This window comes from Panthera tigris, chromosome B4, assembly GCF_018350195.1.
Source record: "Panthera tigris isolate Pti1 chromosome B4, P.tigris_Pti1_mat1.1, whole genome shotgun sequence".
NCBI classification, from domain to species: Eukaryota; Metazoa; Chordata; class Mammalia; order Carnivora; family Felidae; genus Panthera; species Panthera tigris.
Window position 1 is genome coordinate 50,453,203 of NC_056666.1, and position 16,334 is coordinate 50,469,536.

The 16,334-nt window shown below is 35.7% G+C and overlaps 1 long non-coding RNA gene across 2 annotated transcripts; it reads right to left on the minus strand.

The window, feature by feature from the left end:
• Positions 1-1,583: 1,583 nt before the first annotated feature.
• LOC122240081 lies at positions 1,584-15,971 on the minus strand. Of its 2 annotated transcripts, none has more exons than XR_006219403.1 (4): positions 15,933-15,971; positions 13,721-13,862; positions 5,251-5,422; positions 1,584-2,564 (listed from the first exon to the last, which is right to left on the minus strand). It is a non-coding gene; the product is annotated as an uncharacterized LOC122240081 (long non-coding RNA). The 2 variants fall into 2 exon arrangements; XR_006219402.1 differs by having other exon boundaries at positions 13,721-13,875.
• Positions 15,972-16,334: the final 363 nt, after the last annotated feature.

Below are 16,334 nucleotides of genomic sequence, written 5' to 3' on the forward strand. Positions count from 1 at the left end.
CCTGGAGAGCTCATCAGTGCAAGGTTTTCACTGAACCAGCTGCTTATAAAATTTTTCATGGCAAGTCAGCAAAGTGTAAGTATGCAGCCATTGCTGGAGTGCAGCTTAAATGAATTGACCGAGTAGTTGTTTTCTGGGCTGTTTGTAACATATATTATATCAAATGTGCTCAGTGTTTTGATATATTTATATATTTACATCTTGAATCCTAAGGAAAACTTGTGAAAACACTTTTTTTTTTGCTACTTAGAAAGTGATTATCATAACAACTAAATTCCATTTTTGAATTTCATTATACTCTTGATGTTATCAAGACACATCTCTAGAAAGTATTTTCCTTACAATATAAGAAGAGATGAAAACCTGCAGCTAGCTAAAGATGTTGTGTGGTTTGCTATACCCACTTCTGACTATCAGACTAAATACTCATGATTCATCTGCGTTAGCAAAATTACTGTGGTTTTAGGCCATGGATCTTTGATCTCTTGCAAATACTCAAATCTGAGAATGACACTCCTTGGATATGAAGAGCCTAAAATATAGCAACATTATGTATATCTCAATCCATCTTATTTTCTTGAATAGTGTGTAATTCCCTAAGCTAAACCAAGAAATGTGGAAATCAGTTATCAATAAAGACGATTAAAGAAAAGTGAAACATTCTATTTTAGGTCAGTGTAGCACAAGAGCAAATGGGGACTTGGAAATTATTTGATGAACTCCACAATAGTAGGTGGCATAGGAATTCAATGAGGTTAACCATCCCAACTTGTATTCAATTTACCCAATTATGAATGGTTCATAATTAAACTTTTGTTCTAAATTATTTAAATAATTTGGTTTCAGAAAACTAGACTAAAATAGACTTATGTGTACACTAAATGAATCTTTAAGATAATTTTTAGATTAAAACTCATTAAGAGTTAGGTGGTCGTATACTTTAAACATCTAAGGCTCTGCAGTGTAATAATTGAAAAATTTGACATTTTCCAAGGAATTTTAAGAAGATAATTAGATTAGATGATTGGTTCAGTCTTCCATTAAAAAAAGGAGAAATTAACCTGGAAGTGTTTTTCTCTCAAAAAAATTTTTCTTTTGAAAGACTAAGATAGTTATATCAGTTTCTCATCTAATCCAAAATTATCAATTAAAACCCATCTATCACTTCATTGTTGGTTATTCCTATTCACTCTCTGGGAAAATAGAAAAAAAATATTAAAACAATAACATACATATTCCTTAAAACTTCTAGAATAAATACAGGGTACTCATTTGAGTCCAAGACATCTTAAAACATCCTCTCCATGTTTCCTCTCCTAACTAATGAAACCTTTATGGGAATCCGAGGGATTATTGAAAGATTCACTAGCTTAACTCAGCAACATGCAATTAATATATTTCAGAGGTTACATAGTGTTGGCATTCCAGTACTAGATGTTTTTTTTTTTTGTTTTCATGTCTTTTCGTAAAACAGATTACTATGCATGTCTAAAATTAGATGATAATTAGATAATAGTAATACATAAACCAATAGTACACTTGTAGAAAAAGCATTAAATTTAATAATATCTACTGCAACTGAAAAAAAAAAACATCGTATCTAATTTCCTATGAGATCTAGACCAATTTAATCTTTGGCAGTGAGAAGAAAACCCCACTCATTTATTCATTTAATCATTATTTTCCGGTAAATATTTCTACTATCAGATGGCCTAGATTTCAAACCTGAGCTTACTCCTATGACAAGTATATGACTTTGAACAAGTCACTTAACATCTCTGATTCCCTTATTTTTAATCAGTAAAAAAATGGACATAATAATAGTAATAATTTCATAGGATTGTTTTTAAGATTAAATGTGGCATTTCATGTCAAGCATTAATTCATGTCTATCAGAGAATATTTCTAGAGCTTTACAAGTGGTTAAGATAAGACAATAGCTAAAAAAAACTCACAAACCTATAAAATTGTGATTTGCTGAGTGATATAAAGAGGTACTAGCTACTATGAGATTTAAAAGAGGGAAATCTGCCGTAGTAAGAATGGAGTGTTTGTTTGTTTGTTTGTTTGTTTTAATGACCAAGGGAAGAGAATGAACAAAGTGTATTTAACAGAAGAAACATATTTAAGAATACCTTAGGATAATTGTCATTATTCCAAAAACAGCATCTACAAGTGCAGAAGAATTTCCATTTTTCTGTTCAGTGAGGGAGATATTTAAACTACAGCTAATAGAGAAACATGAAAATAGTCCCTCTCTTCATAAAGAAATTATCAGCATACCAGGTACCTGCAGTCACAGGCACATGGTACTTAAATAAAAGACGCAGAATCTGCAACATATGCACCCTTTCTCATAAACATTAAGGAAAAGTTCAGGCTTCCACAGAAGCCAAAGTATCTAGTGTCCAGACAAGTCTTAGTTGAGCAGTGTGCAATGTACTGGGCTTGAGTGAACACGAGAGGCTGAAATCCTCAGGGTCTGCAGATCTACTTCTTCCAGTCTACTCAGTATTCTTTGGAAAGGCAAACTTGGGAAGAATAGTTGGGCTCCTCATGTTCCTCTGAAATAGAAGCAGGACATAGTATTTCACTAATTTTATATACAATGTTGATGCCCCCATATTAGGAAGAAGGATTGGATAAGGCACTTGGCTGCCAACAGCTGGGAGGGTAAAAACAGCAAAGTGTACAGGAGAAGCCCTCGGATCCTATTTGAACTGTTCCCTTAGACAGTATTTTGCACTTTTTGAAAATAAATATTCCCTGATGCACTTGTTAAATACGCAGGTTTCCAGATACCTATCCTAAACATTTTAATTCACTGGTTCCATAGTGGGACCATTTTAGAAAGTACCCCAATTATATCTGATCAAAAGGAAGTATTAGGGAAAACTGCATGTAACCACATTTTTGATGGTTAGTGAAAAAAATTAAGACTCGTATTTAAACTTAGGGAATATTATTTATAGTTTGCTTAATAAATACATGTAAGATGAAATGCATAAGATTATTGTACACATGTGGATTTCATCTCTTTCAACAAATTGTTTTGTTTATTATTAACATCACAAGTTCAAGAGTTTCAGGATATTCTTTTTTTAATTATTTATCAATGTTTATTAATTTTTTGAGAGACAGAGACAGAGCATGAGTGGGGGAGGGGCAGACAGAGAGGGAGACACAGAATCCGAAGCAGGCTCCAAGCTCTGAATTAACAGCACAGAGCCTGACGTGGGGCTCGAACTCACAAATCCTAAGATCATGTCCTGAACCAAAGTTGGATGCTCAACCAACTGAGCCACACAGGTGCCCCAGAGTTCCAGGATATTCTGACAGAGATACCACTAGAGTGAAGATGTAGCATTAAAATCATGGTAACTGGAATGAGCATTACTATTTATAAATTTCAATTTTTTTTAAATAAAGTTATACACTGAACAAGTATTTATACTGAGCACTTACGCATAAAATAATAAATATATTTTTATTCATATTTTTCATATATGCTGTGTATTTTACTCCAACATAGCAATGTTTACTACAGTTTTTCCAGCCTAAAACTTTGAGTTGGTTCAGCCATCTTTTACCTTTCTTCCTTCACACTTACAAGTGAGAATCCCAGAGACTGGTCAGTATCACCAAGCATAAATGAACTATACACTTGTGACTCAGAAGTTAGGCACCTCTCATCCCTGAAATAACTTGCTATGACTTTCAGTTCCTTGGTTCATTAATACTTTTTTATTTAATTGAAAATATTAAAAATATATCAGAGTTTTACAAGGTTTAGCATCTGTGACTCTCTGTCAACATAATGATTTATGCTATTAAATTCTCCCAAACACTGGGGCATCTTGGTGGCTCGGTTGGTTGAGCTTCAGACTTCGGCTCAGGTCATAATCTTGCGGCTCGTGGGTTGGAGCCCCATGTTGGGCTCTGTGCTGATGGCTCAGAGCCTGGAGCCTGTTTCAGATTCTGTGCCTCCCTCTCTCTCTCCCCCTCCCCCAATCATTCTCTGTCTCTCTCTCCTTCGAAAGGAAATAAATGTTAAAAAAAAAATTCTCCCAAACACCTTAAAAACTCACATCTGTTGTTTCAAAGACAAATTTTACAATAATATATGTGTAAAGTGTGTGTTCCCATTTCTTTCTTCCATTTCAGGTTGTATACTGAGTGCGTACACATTGTCTTATGTCCACTAGACGAAACCATACACTGTGATATTTTTGTTATTAAGATGGTTGAATTTTTAAATTTTTGCTATTTTTGTAATATCTATGTAGGAAATGTAGATGTGAATGAAGCAAGAAAATAAAATCCACCTTTCTCACAATGTTTTAGCATTTTTATTTCCATAACTCTTCAAAGAGTTTGGCCTAATTTGGGTTAGGTTTCCATCTCAATAGGCCTGCCCACTGATGCTAATTCAACTTTGCCTTAAGTAGCATAGATATCAAAAGTATCTCCTGCTGCTTAAGTATATTGCACTCTTCATTAAGGATTGAGGGAATATGTGCAAGGTAATGAGAACCCATGTGAGTTTCACAACCATCATGAAAATCACTTGTTTTTCCATGGCTGTTCCTTGTATGCCAATTTCAAAGTCCCTACCAATGTACCTCTCTCTCTTTCTCTCTGTCTCAATTCTTTTAATGAAAACCTCACCCTTAATGTGATGGCAATGCATTTAAATGTTAAATACCAGTATTTTATATTAATTGAATGTAATTCTAATTAATTTAGTTTGAAAAAATATTTGCTACTCATTGTGCAACCTATTTGCTAGTGAAAACTACAGAATAAAAGCAAACATTCCTTTCTTATTTTAAGCAGTTTTGTTCCATGGGTTTATGTAGGTACATAGGAAATTGAGAGTTATCTCAAACCTTCATGGAGCAAACTTATTTTTAAATTTACAAAAATAAATTAAATGACAGCTTTGGTTGTGTTTGCTTTTTAGATGATATAATATAAACCTAAATGAAACGAAAGCCTGATATTTTACTTATATATATCCATCTCTTAGAAAATAATTATTTCTATTGTTCTTTATATCCCCTGTACCTGTTATATTTCTTAGGAGAAGGAAAGAGTGGACACATTCTAGGGTTACTTATTTATGCTGCTATGGGACACACTGGGGTCCATCATAACTCTGTGAAATATCATGTGGACAGTGGGCCAGTAGCCAATATTTACACTTTTACCCTCCTAAAGAATAAAGAGACTTAGCTCAACCTGACCTACCTGCATAGGCTCAGGAGAGATGCATCAGATTTTCTGTGCTGCACAGTATCTTAGTTGTGGCATCCAAACCTGGCCTATCTTCAGATCCATATGGAGATCTTATTAAAAATCAGAATATGGAGCTTCACCTCAGGCACTTTGAAGCTTAATATTTTCACTGGATCCTACAAATCTGTAGTTATGATAGAAAATTCAGAAAAAAGAAACTATGAACGGAGATTATTTAATGGTTTGGACAAGAAGTCACATTTCAGTATCTCCATCTATTGTTTTTACAACTACATTATGCTGATGAATATATTCTGTGAGACACAATGCTAAGAAAACGTCTCATCAAACCACAAACTCTTTGTAATGTAGCCTTTGATAAATTGAGGCACATTCAGCATTTCCATTGCACAACTTGTGTCCATCTCCCCATAGAAATTTGGAGAAAGAAGTTTGGTCTTCTTGAAACACTACACCAGGTAGTGTGTGTGTGTGTGTGTGTGTGTGTGTGTGTGCGTTTGTGTGTATTCCCATTATGCAATCAGGCTTACAGCAAAATGATTTCAACATATTCTAAACCATTTTGCTTTGAGGAAATGAAATATATATCACATAAAATAAACTATATGGTCCATTATTTACTAATTATATTTTTATGTTGAAAAAATCATCGGGAATTTATAGCACAACTTGAGTGAACTATATGTGTTGACATGATTCTTATCCTTTAGGATCTTTTAATATATACTGTGTATATTTATTTAGAAAATATATGCATATTTATATATAGTGTAGATTTACTTAGAAAATATATTTGCATAGTAAAAAAATTACTGTATATGTGAAAAATTTTGTCTTTTCAAATTTCATTTGGCGTATATTTTTCATAAGTCCTACCTCACTAAAATAAACTTCTTTAGCATTAGCATGCCTTCTAGCTTTTTAATGGTTTGCAAAACACTTTAGGGCTATTTTCAATGTAATGGGAGGTGCTGGAATCTATGTGGTGGTTCTAACAACACAGAACTTTCTGTAAAAAAAAAAAAATTGAAAGAGTATGATTTGCTTGCCGATTTCCTCCATTATGTGAGAACCAGAGTGTTAAATCCTAAGCTAAAGTTGGTCTGAATAAGAAATATGACACGATATTTGCTTTTTTTTTTCTTGCTTCTTTACTGTCTCGTAGCATCAAAACAGCGAGATTCCCTGATTTAAGTTCTGCTCAATTGCATCCTTGCTCACAAAAGCAGACCACATCCAACCAAGTTATTTTTTCTCGTTATTTTTATAAGTAATTCAAGTTTTCATTTTGTACTTTCTTCTAAAGAAGCAAAACAAAATAATCAAGCAAAACAAAAACAAAACAAAACACAAAGAAACCTCTAAAACTTCACAAAGTACTAGTTATTGGCAGCAGTGCTTTTACGTTGCTGCTGCCACCTAGTGGCTTTCCGTGGGAAAGCTATCTGCTGGTTTGGGAAGAATAAACTTCCCCGGGGCTCTTCAAACCACTAAGCGGTCAAGTTGATTCTCTTACCCTGTTAGTCCTCTTTTCACGGGAAACACGTTTTAGCAAACAGAAGAAAAATATGTTGCGTTCAAAAAGAATTCTAAGTCCTTCATCAACAGAACAGAGAAGCTGATGAAATTCAATGAAAGCATTGGGGAAATACACTTACTATCTAAATAACATATACAAATTTACCAAAACCTCCTCCTTTTTTTCTGTGATTTAAGGTTTTCTATTGCCATTTCAGGTAGGAGATATACTGGCCTCCTTGTAGTAAAGAACTGCGGAGGGAAAGAGATGGATGAAAAGAGGGATGAGAAGGCAGAGATAGGCTATGTTTTATCTAGCAATTAGCTGCTTACTAAATCTTAAAAGTGATGATTATAGTTATTGTTTCTGTTGTGGGCTTTCCCCTCTGCTCTTCTGTTTACACTCTGTATTGTACAGAAAAGAATTTATCTTCTGGCGATTAATGCCAGTCATTCATCGAGTGGGGCAAATGCCCCAGCATCCTTTGAAATGATTAGACAAAATAAGGACATCCTCTCTCAGGTAATTTGCTGTGAGAATTAATTTGTTAACTTTTCTAAAGGAATAAGTGACCACAAAGTTAAAATAGGATAGATGTTTGGACACACAAGGGAAGCTTAAAAGTGTTGCAAGCAATACAGAAGCAAAGGACCTGGTACATGTTATATACTAAGACAAAATGATTGAAAAATTTACCAGTATTGACAAAAGTATTTTGACCACTTTCAGCCTCACATTGTGAAATTTGGCTATAGTGCTCAGCTATTCATGTTGTAAATATCCAAAATATCATACTACACACTGGATTGGTATTGCATACAGGTCTTTGTCATGGCCAGTATGGTGTTGAAAGCCTATAATAAAGAGAAACAGGCAATATACATTTTAAAAATTAATGCCAATGTAAAATGTGATAACAATAGAAAGGAAATTCAATCAGTGCTTGATGTTATACAATCAGGATACAATAGAGAGGTTATAAATCACTCCAAGTCTTTAAACAAAGGGAATTTCATGCCAGGGATTATATTACAAGTGATAAAATACACGGGAATCTCCAAAATTAGCAACTGCAAAAAACTGCTACCACTCCAATATGTGATCATCAAAGGAAAGAGCCAGTGTTACCCCAAGGAAGAAGCCAAAGCCACTCAAAAAGAAGCTGATTCATGGTGGGCCTGCGTCATCAAAAAGGGAGCTAGGGAGAAGATACAACTATTACTAGAGAAGCAAAGAGAAAAACCCTGGTAGCCCCTTTCCACTTGCCCCCCCAGTCTTATAACAAAGCCTTCAACTGACTGCAAAAAGAGTCAAAAGCCAGGTTACATGGGAGCCTACATATGTAAACTGCAATGATCAGTGCCTAATACAGAATAGAGCCAAGAAAGAGAAAGGAGTGAACTTAAGATGAAAACAAGTCCAGGACTGGCATGGGTAAGGAAAGTATAAGGCAGACAAATGAGAGGTCTGACAGAGGAACATAACCTGATCCATGAAGAAAGAATAAACTGTGCAGGAGAGAAGGGAAGGGGTAGAGCCTATCATGGAAGCAAAAAATGTGAGGCAGGACAAGGAAGGCAGACTAAATGGTACAATCAGGAATCGATGATGAGAAGACTGGCAATCGAAAATAAGCATGGCTTATCTAGACAAATTTGGAGAGTCAAAAAGCCTTGAATGCTAGAATAAGAAGTTTGAAATCAATCCATAGACCAGCAATTCCCAAAGACCACTCCATAAGATGCTAGTTCAGGAAGATGCTGAAAGATTTTGCTTGTGTAAAAGTTGTCATCTTCAAAACAGTTTGAGAGATATCAGGGTTTTGAGAGCCTTTTATATTTGATTTTATATTTGTTTTATTTATTTGTTTGTGATGCATCTCAAGGGCCCAGTGTTTTGCCACAAGATGCTCTGAAAAAACTGCTAAAGAATTTGCAAATCCTGCCACTTAGCACGCTGAGTGAGGAATGATATGTTCTTAAAGCAACTAATCCCCAAAGACTGAAGTAAGCAAAAATACTATTGTAGTAAGCTATAATTGATTCAGATCAACTCATTCAGAGTTTATGATCTACTAGCTGGAACTGTGCTTAGTTGAAAAAGTGTTTGTTTAAAATAACCAAGTGTTAATGGATTTTAACATAAAAGATTTAATCTGAAAAAAGAAAGGTGATAATTACAAATAAGTCTCATTTATTCACTGACGCACAAATAGCAAAGCCTCTTATTAAATCAGCAGTTTTAGTTGCCAAATATTTGGAAAAAAAATTTATTTAAGATTGTTCTAAATGAAATTATTGCCTAAACCAGAAATTGTTCTAATAATGGAGACCTCTGTTTAGAAGATCAACATAGCTCTTGATAATAATAATAATAATAATAATACTGAAATAAATCCCATTGTCTATAGGCATCCAGTAATGGGCAGGAAAGAGTTAATATCAGGCTTGTAGCCCATTTCTTCCCTTCTTGGGCAAAGTATGGGAGAATCATGACTGTGGCCAAATGTCTATGAAAACATTATTAATAGAGCACACTAGTAGAAAAACACCAAGAATCCTAACCTATAAAGTGTTTGGGGAGGATATGCCTGGTGAGTCTGGATTACTTATTGTAGATAAATCTGGAATTCATGATTTATGAGGCATAGATGACTGGAGAATGGGGAATAGTCACATGAGTTATGTAATTAGTAGAACACAATACAAGGTTTTCCAAAACTAACTTGGCTAACATTTATCACCAATACTCTTGCATATACTACTCATTAACGTCACATGTTAATCCCAAATTGAAATAGGAATCAATGTGAGAGAATGCAGCCATGAGGAGCTGCATTTGATGTGTCGAGTTCCTCTAGGAAAAAGATGTCTTGCTAGTCACTTAGGACCTTTGAATCATTAGTAGATCTCTTTGCTGTTAAGAGCCATGGTCTTTCCCCAGTCTGAATTGACAATTTAGCTTTTTGTAGTAACATAGATTGGGAGAGTTGGTGTGATGAACTTTTAGACCTGAACTTTTAGAACTTTTAGACACATCTTTTCATGTGTCTGTTGGCCATATGTATGCCTCCTTTGGACAAATGTCTGCTAATGTCTTCTGCCCATTTTTAAATTCGATTATTTGAGTCTTGTGAGGGTGGGTATTCAGTTGTATAAGGTCTTTATACATTTTGGATACTCACTCATATGTGAAATTTAAGAAACAAAACAAATTATAATGACTTACATACTTTAAAAAAAGAAATAAAGGGGTTGAAAACATAATGAATATTTGTTGCTGGGATGGTTACTCATGTATTCTTTTTTTTCATTTTTTTTAACATTTATTCATTTTTGACAGTGAGAGAGACACAGTATGAGCGGGGGAGGCGCAGAGAGAGAGAGGGAGACACAGAATCCGAAGCAGGCTCCAGGATCTGAGGTGTCAGCACAGAGCCCGATGCTGAGCTGTCAGCACAGAGCACGTGAGTTCACAGGGCTTGAACTCACAGACTGTGAGATCACGGCCTGAACTGAAGACAGGTGCTTAACCGACTGAGCCACCCAGGCACCCCTACTCATGTATTCTTGTATGAAAGTGGCAAAATTAGTCGAACTATAGGGGGAAGTCTTAACAATGGGATTTGGGATAATATACCTAAATCTGGGGAAATTGGGTAAGTGAATAGATAAAGAATGCAAGTAAAGACACCTGGGTGGCTCAGGTGGTTGAGCATCTGGCCTTTGATTTTGGCTCCAGTCATGATCTCACAGTTATGTGAGTTCAAGCCCTGCATTGGGCTCTGCACAGTAACCACACGGAGCCTACTTGGGATTTTCTCTCTCTCTCTCAAAATAAATAAACTTAAAAAAAGATAAAAAATGAATAAAGTAGAAAGAAAGTACATAAAGACATACTATTCCCTGGCTGCTAATAGCACTCTTGGTAAAACTCTCAAAATATATAAGAAGACACTAAAAAAGAGGAAGGAGAAGTAAGACTTTTTTTTCTTGATTTAGTAAAGACATTGTAGTCAATTACAGTGCAGGTGACTTCAAATTCCAGAGGTTATGCTGTGAGGATTGGGGCACTTTATGTAGAAATATAAGCACAAGCTGAAAAATTCCTGCCAACATGGATTCTCAGGATAAATAATCAGAAAACAAATCACTAATTTTATATACAGCTGAATGAAAGGAGATATTTGGATGATGGATGACCAATCCCATGTGGCTGAAAACCTTTATGGAAAGACACTTCCAGATCATCTGATAGCTAAATTGTTGCAATGGGTTAAGGTGAGGTTTCTTCAGCTTACACTGACAGAGATAATTTCTCTATACTCTCTTTGACCAACAAATGGAACATTACCTTCTTTAAAAAACTTTTTATGTTTATTTATTTTTGAGAGAGAGACAGAGTGTGAGCAGGGGAGGGGCAGAGAGAGAGGGAGACACAGAATCTGAAGCAAGCTCCAGGATCTGAACTATTAGCACAGAGCCCAATGCAGGGCTCAAACTCATGAACTGTGAGATCATGACCTGAACTGAAGTTGGATGCTTAACTAACTGAGCCACCTAGGTGCCCCTGGAATATACCTTCTAAACAGTGAACAGGGGAAAGCAATCCAGGTTTGACTGTATGATGATCAGAAAGATAAACACATAATTTAATGCCATGTACCCAGACTATGATAGATGCAAAAGTATGTAATTAACTATATTCTTGGAGTGGGGGATAGAAAGGAGAGGGTAAGAATATATTCAGAAGACAAGAACAGATCTGCTCACTCAGTGACCATAAAATAGGGCTAAATGATGGAAAAAGAAGATTCATGCTTCCTAAAAAGAAGGTGGCACTCTGGGGGAAAAAGAAAGAGAGAGGGAGAGAGAATGTGAATAGAGAAAATATTAAATATTCTGTGTTCGCATCACTGTCAATGGAATGGGTACTAAGTGTGAGTGAGTGATTCAGCCTTTATCACACTCACATGGGATATTGACTGCGTCAGACCTTCCCTCTGTTTTAGTTGGACCCAATAAACTGGAACCTTTGGAATTGCCCAAACCCTTTTGGATTTAAATGTTAAGCAGTGTAGAATTCTGGGATGTCATAAGAAGATGTCTTCACTCTGATAAAGGAAATGATAGCAGATGGAGTAGAGTGAGTTTCTCAACTCTCTTATAATAGCCCTGCCTGGCCAGCACAGAAGGCAAACTGTTCATGGAGATCAACAGTGCATTGTCAAGGATTAAGTAAAGTGCCCCCCTTTATTTCTTTGGTCATGACCAATAGGGGAAATACTACACCAAAGTAGCAGAAGAACAACAGTCCACAAGGGATTGGAAAACCATATTAGATTTAGCTAAAGTACTATATATACTCATTTTGGAGTCCAGGTTGGCACAATCTTCATTTTAAAGAATGATTGTCATTCTTTGGGTAAATAGCCAGTAGTACATTTGCTGCATTATGTGGAAGTTCTATATTTAACTCTTTGAAGAACCTCCATACTGTTTCCTCAGTGGCTGCCCTAGTTTGCATTCCTGCCAACAGTGCATGAGGGTTCCTTTTTCTCCATATCCTTGCCAACACTTGTGTCTTGTGGTTTTGATTTTAGCCATTCAGACAGGTGTGAGGTGATAGCTCATTGTGGTTTTGATTTGCATTTCCTTGATAATGAGTGATGTTGAGCATCTTTTCATGTGTCTGTTGGTCATCTGTATTCTCCTTTGGAGAAATGTCTGTTCATGTGTTCTGCTCATTTTTAATTGGATTATTTGAGTTTTGTCGGTGGGGGGAGTGTTGGGTTGTATAAGTTCTTTATATATTTTGGGTACTCACTCATACATGGAATTTAAGAAACAAAACAAACAAACAAAGGGGAAAAAAGACAAACTAAAAAATAGACTTTTAACTATGGAGAACAAACTGATGTTACCAGAGGGGAGGTGGGTGGGGAGATGGATGGATGAAGTGGGTGAAGGGTATTAAGAGTACACTTACCTTGACAGAATTGTTGAATCACTATGTTGTACACCCAAAACTAATATAATATTGTATATTAACCACAGTGAAATTGAAATAAAAGAAAATAATAAAAAATAAAATGACAGTCAACAATATACCTGTATAATTTTTTCATATCGATATTTTAATTTATATATATATAATATATAATTTATAATATATATATAATTATATATATATAATTAATTTATTCCATCATAATTTAATGTGACAAGTCTTGAACTTGATAACTATTAAGAATAATTTACTGCACTATGTCTATAATATCATGATAACTGTCCCTCAGAAGAAGCATTGCAAAAGAAGTTGTCCTAAGTAATGTATATAGACTGACCAATTATTCCAGGTTAAATTCAAGACCTACTGCATTCTAAGAAGTTTTAGCAAATTATGTGGGATCAAGAGGCCAGAGACATTTCTCAATCTTTGAGAAATCAATGCTCATTTCTTACTCTGCTACTAAAGAATAAGCCCTAGTAGAACTATTTGTAGAAATCACATTACCCAACTAGGAATACTGCTGAATCCTAGTGACTAAGAAGTCCAAAGCTCTTCAAAGGTCCTGGATTGCACTTGGGTATGTTTAAAGGGGATGTTTTCACTGAGAGAGAAAATAGATTCTCTACGTTTTGCGTAGGGAAATACTGAAAAATAATAAATATGCACTGTTCAGAGCAGAGAGGAAACCCTAACTACTTTTAATACACTGAATTGGCACTATCGCCAAGCACGTACGGGGGCAATTTAGGGTAATTTGGTAAAATTGAAATACTGAGTAGCAGAGGAGGCATGATGTGCCCCTCTGGCTCCACTTACCTGTCTTTGTCATGCTACCTCTGGTGATTCATTCCACATAGTTAAATTAGACCCTTTGGTAGGAGAGCTTCTCAAGTGTTAACCGAGTAATATCTCTTAGAATATGCTGTTTACCTGCACAAAGTTGCTTTCTGCAGTATTCATTGGTAGAATTGAGTCCAGCGTAGGGAACATATAGACCATGCCATTCGCTCAGAAGATGGTGACATGGAGGTCCACATGCACAATCTCACAATAGATTTGTAGGTAGTGTCGTCTGAAAGAAAAACCTGCAATGGATTGGTTATACTTCTGATATATTGTGACATCACTTAAGCAAAAAGTTAAATACTCTGGGTAAAATGTATTTAAGAAAAGCTACCAATTCTTATTCTACAAACATGCACAATGGTAAGAAACGTAAAGTATATAAAGAATCAAAGCCCATTGTTACTTAAATGTGAGACTGAAGAAAACAGCACTATATAGAGATTGCAGGCCCAATGTGTGATCACACTCCCCATGCATTTTAAGGGCTGCGAACGAATATCTGATTTCTTCTTTTTTTTTTCGCAAGTCATATAGTAAATAGATGGCACTAACAAAGTCAAATATTAATAACCAAGAACTACAGATCCTCAAATCCCCTTTCCCCTAACCAGCAAAACCCATAGAAATTTACACTGACCAAAGTAAATAGAAAATAAAAGTCAAACCACTTAAACGGTTGACATTTAGGAATGGAGCCAGGCACTCGCTTGCTTTCATCCTTCTGAATCACCAGTGTTATAACAACAGAAATAAGTGATATTATAGATATGGTGTAAAAGTTAGTGTTAACTTTATGAGCATTAATTTAATTAATACCTGCTGGTGATTGACATAATTTTAAATTTCGCCTTGGCAGAAGAGAACCATTTTACTTTTCACATCATAGTTGCTTTTCCTTTTGTTTTTCTAAATAGGAAAGAACTATTTTAAGGAAAAATGGTTCACAGTCATGGCCACATTGATTATGACCAAAATTAATTTTGAACTCCAGTCATTAGTTGCAATGAGCATGATTGGGAATGTAGAATATATAATTTATCAAATTTGTTTTTCTCTGTTTCTCTGATATTCTGTCCTTCTGGAATATAAATTTCAAGCATATCCTTTTGAGAAATTACTTCACTGATCCAGGACAAGTGTAAGTTTTACCTTATTAAATTGTTAAAGTACATACCGAGGCCAGTAATTTTTTTGGTGCGTGCTGGTGATAGAGGATTATGGTCAAGTACACAGTGATTATTGCCTTTCGATGGCTGGCTTTCAGCTAGTAGTATGTGAGCATGTTTAATTAGAGAGAGAAAGGAGAACTGAGATTTCTTCCTTAGCCAGAAACACTAGGCACAATGATGGCTGTGGTAGTGTGGCCACTGAGGAAAGCCAGAAAAAATCAAAATGAATAGAAGCTACCTAGTCAGAATTGTGTTCTATGGAGAAAAAGAAGGCCCACATCAACTGAAACTCTTCCAGTAGCAGGTAATCCCAACTCCAAACACAACTGGTAAAGTCCTTTGTTTTGAATACAACTTGCTCTTCTCCCTTTCCTATGGCACCTTTGGCATATTCTTAGGTGTCCTGAGAAAAGTTCATGGGAGCTCTGCAGAAAACATATCACCTAACTATCCGAGATTCACAGAATTCCACATGCCGTTAATCTTTCAATGAGAAATGGAAAATGTGTAAGAAACCACTTGTTGTGGACTCACTGGTTGCAAGTTATAAAAACCCTGATTTGCAAAAGAAATCTTCAATGTGGGGGTGCCTGGGTGGTTCAGTTAAGTGACTGACTCTTGGTTTCAGCTCATGTCATGATCGCATGGTTCGTGAGTTCAAGCCCTACATCAGGCTGTGCACTGACGGTTCAGAGACTACTTGGGATTTTTCTCTCTCTGTCTCTCTCTCTGCCCCTTCCTCCCTCTCTCTCTTTCTTGAAATAAATTAATTAATTTTTAAAAAAAGAAAAAATATTAAATGTGGAAAGAATTAACTTTTTATATGTGGTTTATTGGAATTGCTAAAAAATATTTGACTCTATTATCATCTTATACTAGGAAGGCAATGAACACGATTTTAAGGTTTTTTTTTTTTATGTGGTGTCTACATCAAAATACATGAAGAATTATATAAGTGTTATATTCTATCAATCTAAGATTATTATCATTATATCATCATCATCTTTCAAAGAAGAAGGCAAGTAGGGGAGAAGGGGGAGAAAAAGAAGCAGCAGGAGGAGGTGAAGGAGGAGGAGGAGAACAAGAAGAAGAAACAAGAACAATAAAAATAATTAAAAGCCCATTACGTGCGGGGCGCCTGGGTGGCGCAGTCGGTTAAGCGTCCGACTTCAGCTCAGGTCACGATCTCGCGCTCCGTGAATTCGAGCCCCGTGTCGGGCTCTGGGCTGATGGCTCAGAGCCTGGAGTCTGCTTCGGATTCTGTGTCTCCCTCTCTCTCTGCCCCTCCCCCATTCATGGTCTGTCTCTATCTCAAAAAAATAAATAAACATTAAAAAAAAATTAAAAAAAAAAAAGCCCATTATGTGCTTAGTACTAGTCTAGGCACTTTCATACATTCTCCTCCCCCTTGTTTTTGTTTTGCTTATTACAGCAATGCTATGGACCAGTGTTGTTATCTTCATTTTATAGATAAGGAAAGTGAGATTTAGAGCAATAAGAAAACTTGCCAAATTCCATTAATAATAATG